This window comes from Ornithodoros turicata, unplaced genomic scaffold (genome assembly GCF_037126465.1).
Source record: "Ornithodoros turicata isolate Travis unplaced genomic scaffold, ASM3712646v1 Chromosome54, whole genome shotgun sequence".
Taxonomy (NCBI): domain Eukaryota; kingdom Metazoa; phylum Arthropoda; class Arachnida; order Ixodida; family Argasidae; genus Ornithodoros; species Ornithodoros turicata.
In genome coordinates this window covers 974872-979164 of record NW_026999382.1, presented here as the reverse complement: position 1 = coordinate 979164, position 4293 = coordinate 974872, and the positions used below count along the sequence as shown (strand labels likewise).

The window sequence follows — 4293 nt, the reverse complement described above, 5'->3', positions numbered from 1 at the left end:
TGCTCTGCCCTGAGGGCATAAATAAACAAATCAGAAGGAAGCAGCATAAGGAAGCAAAACGAACGGACTGGTCCTGCATGCAACTTTTTCATATGGGCATAATTGCAAGACGTTGTGTAGAACACCAAATTACAGTAGACTCATTAATTCAAACCCCAGGTCATTACATATTTTTGTTCAAATTGTCATAAATTACTCCAAATATATGTTGCAGCTCACATTTTTTTGCCTTTCCTCTGAAGAAGTGCTATTATGAGTGGGGACACAAAAAAGCAGGCATAAGTTAACGAATGCAACAACTCAGGGAAAAAGGCGCTGATGCCAGGAATCGAACTTGGGTCTTCTGATTTCCGGTCAGAAATGCTAACCACTACACCACACCAGCACGACATTTCCCTTTAGCCATTGAGTGATTTCTGGGCGTTACGTGTTTGTGTCGTCCCTAAGTGTGGTCTGCCTCGGCCAAATCTCGTTGTTTACGTCGTTAATAAGTTAACAACTGCAGAGATATTCAAAAGAAGCATGTCGATGGTTACTAGCTTAACACGTCAGTCCTCAAAACTAAATGTCTGATGTCAGCTAAAGCCCAAGCAGTAAGGGTGACATTCCTTAGGAGACTGGCATCTGTAGGTGTTCAAAGGAGGGTGTCTCAAGAGATGGCGTCAGCAACATGCGGAAGCCATCTTCTGCCCGTAGGAGCGTTTCACAAGGGAATGAAAAATGTTGAATAGGCAAAAATGCCATTCAGTTAATAAGCTTTTCAATACACTGAAAACTGTGGGCTAAACATGGAGGTGACATGAAGTTTGTGTGAAGTATGCAAAAGTATGAATTGTCGTAGCTCGAAGTAATGAGAGAACACCTACATTAAAATGTAGCAGGTACCCGACAAGTTTTTGTCGGTTGTTTGAGGTCTATCTTATTAACTGCCGTGAACTTGCCTGGGCTATGCTTGTATGGCATTAGCACCAGACATCATAAAACGCAATATATTTTCTCTTTCTTGTGCAATGATGCCCCGCTTAAAGACATGTCCTGAAACTCACTAACACAACTGTTACCTGATAGCCATAGTACTGTACATGTTCATTGCATTGCCCTTGGTGGTTTGTTTTTCTCTTTGTTTGCCTTCTTTGCTGGGAATAGCAACCCGCCATGGTGCAAGCTAACCTTTCCCTCCTATTTTTTACATACTACATAATAAAGATATCCCTCCCACCCACCCTGGTGACCTTATACGACTAACCAATAGATGTCTGTGTTGTTGAGGCTGTGTTCTTCGAGTTTCCCCTACAATCTGAACGTTATAGCAGTGAGTGGGACCAGGAATTCATCAAAACCATGCTCTTAAGCACAGAAAAATCAACACTTTTAAAAAAAATCTCATCGATTTAAAGCTTTCTGGCAGGTGTTTGCACAGCCTACAGGAAAACCAAAAAGTTGTAACTTTAGTGATACGGTGCTACCATAATTGATATGTGGTTTGTGCACAGCAAACTGAAATATTAAAAGGCCATTATTAGCGGGAAAACATGGGGAATACAGTTGTAATGTTTCTGTACTACACGGAATTAGGGACTTCACTGTTGCCGTCTAACTACAACGACATGCATGAAGCCCAAGCAAGTAATTTATCCTGCAACATATGGGGGTTTCGTGGAAACGACATTGCTGTGTGACATTGCAAGTATTGCTCTAGTGACATGAATAAATTTATTTTGTTTGCTTGTAATGAAAAAAGAAGAGAAATTGAACATGTCTCCCAACTTGTTCTGCTGCTCCTAACATAATCCCCCCCCCCCCCACACACGCACACACTCCCTAAAAATACTGCTCATGTGCTCTGCTCGCAAGTTCGGTATTCACTATGCACATGTTCGCTGTTCAGAAGTCCACTAGCCATATGTTCACTAGCAGTTCACTATTCACAATTATCCCAGGATCATGCATAGAGAATCCTAAGGTTGTATCCATCCCACAGCTCTGAACACAAATGCCGCCAAGGCATCATCCCTAGTGTTCGGTGCCCAAAGTCCACCACACCTTCACTATATTGAAGACACTGCTGTCTAGTCGAGCCCTTTTTGTTTTATAACCTGGGAGTGCATGCTACTGTTTTATAGAGCTGCAGTGCCTTTGCATTTGTGAGCAACATGTTGTACTTAAAGCTCAATTTATGTGCATACATACATATGGCATGTGATGGTATGGGTATGATCAAGATTGGGTCAAGTGGGTGCAAACACTGGCACTGTATTTTTTTTAGTTGACCCTTGCCTTGATCAGTAAACATGTGAACCTAGACACCTTCCCGTCTTGATAAGTTAACCAGCTTCTAAGCTTGCTAGATACCCCTTTGTAGAAACAGTTGTATGAGAGGTTTCCTAAATAATAAAAACAAGAGAAATGTGCCATGTGTTAGTTGCCAAAACAGAGGGCTCCCAGTACTACCCAACCAGCAGTGGCCCCAGCCAAAAATGAAAAGCAAATTGTAGTCTCATGACCATGTCAAATACATCTTGTCACTATTCCTAACCAAAGTAATTTAGACATGTTTTTCTGGAGCTACAATTCTAGTTATGACTGGTAATGATCAATGGTTGTCTCCATTGAACAATTCTGTGGTGTATCTGATATGTGAATGTGGTATGAGAGAGCAGGGTTCTTAGTTTTCGGGTTAAACCCAATTTTTCACAATAGTTCCCCCCCCCGCACAAGTTTTCAAGAGTCCGGGTAAAACCCGATATCTACCCGAAATGCTCGGGTTCCTTCATCTTGTCGTCCTCGGTAAACTGTCCGAAAAGTGAATCATAACATCAGCAAAGACAGCTATTTGTGACAACCTATTTGTCCTAATATAAAGATTCTTGTTTCTCGTCCACGTGTAAAGCAATGGCTTGTTTCATATGGCTTTCGTTTCACCCGAAAATTCCCCGATGACATATCAAATAGAGATCGTAGCGCCCGATTTCTGCCCGAATTCTCGTGTGTAAATAGCGCCCGATTTTTACCCCCCGAATTTGAAACCCGAAACTGAAAAATCATAAAACCCGAAAACAAAGAACCCTATGCATGAGGTATTGCATAAACAGGTGCCTGGTGAAACTGATCATCTTTCGTCCTGAGGTGATAACCACTATTGTCTCTTTGTCCATTACCATCACAGTCATGAGCAGAGATGAGAGTTGACCATGAGACCCAGAGACTATCATAGCCATAGGATACAGAGTGAAAAATAAAATCAGATAACATAATTTACACCACAAATGACGATTTCAATATTGCTCATGGAACGTGCAATGTGGGCATTTGCTAAGTCACAAAGTTACAAAAGTAATGTCTTGCTGAGCTGCGTAGTAATGAACAAGTAACGTAACAGAAGCGTATACGAAGAGGGGAGTCAAGTCCTGTAGATCACATAAACAAAATACAGAAGCCGACACTGAAGATTTTTGTTTAAGTTTAATTTGTACAAGCTTTCGCGTGGAGGTCCACACTTCCTCAGGTACCGTACCTGAGGAAGCGTGGACCTCCACCTGATGCAGTGATACTGACTTCATTATTGTTTTTGCTTTTACTGGTAGCTTTTGTAGAAGTGCGCTTTTCATTCATTTTAGTCTTTCTATTTTGGTGCACTTGCTATCTTTAGGTATGCACGTGTACATTATGCATAATGTTTTCTCACGTTCAGGCCACAGCTCCCTGTTAGCAGTCAGAAACGCTGAATAAAAGACAAAATATAGCAATATAAAAACCTGCGTACATTCTTTGTCATACTGTGTACATTTATCCACAACATTTAGTAATGAAAAGAAAGTGTAATCGACTTTTTGCCAACATGTAACCACAAAAGTAAGCTGCATCAACACTGTGGTCATAAAAGCTTGTAAATATTGGTCAGAAATATATGTGAAGTGCACTGAAATGCATCATAAATACAGCCTGATTACGTGTTATACCCGATTCCACCCCAGAACCTGAAGAGTTCCTGTTAAACCAAGTATCGCCCCAAATTCAATCACGTTTCAATCATGAACTAAACTGGGTGCACATTATTTGGATTTGACACCCAAGACCACTACATGTAACCTTCTCTTCGAGGGAAAAAAAGACAAAAGGAATGTAACCTGAAAACGTCAGAACTCTAGTCACTATTAGTGACTCTAGTCGGAACTACACACAGTCTTTGTGCACGCGCTACGCACAGACTTCACTACGGCGCCTTTGCTTTTGCAGATTCACTTCAAACTTCTCTACACGCCACAAGGACCCATTTTCAGTTTCTGTCCCACT

At 41.3% G+C, this 4293-nt stretch overlaps 1 non-coding gene across 1 annotated transcript; it reads right to left on the bottom strand.

Moving 5' to 3' along the window:
• Nucleotides 1–313: 313 nt before the first annotated feature.
• Trnas-gga (transfer RNA serine (anticodon GGA)) lies at nucleotides 314–385 on the bottom strand. The gene has a single exon. It is a non-coding gene; the product is annotated as a tRNA-Ser (tRNA).
• Between the last annotated feature and the right edge of the window lie 3908 nt (nucleotides 386–4293).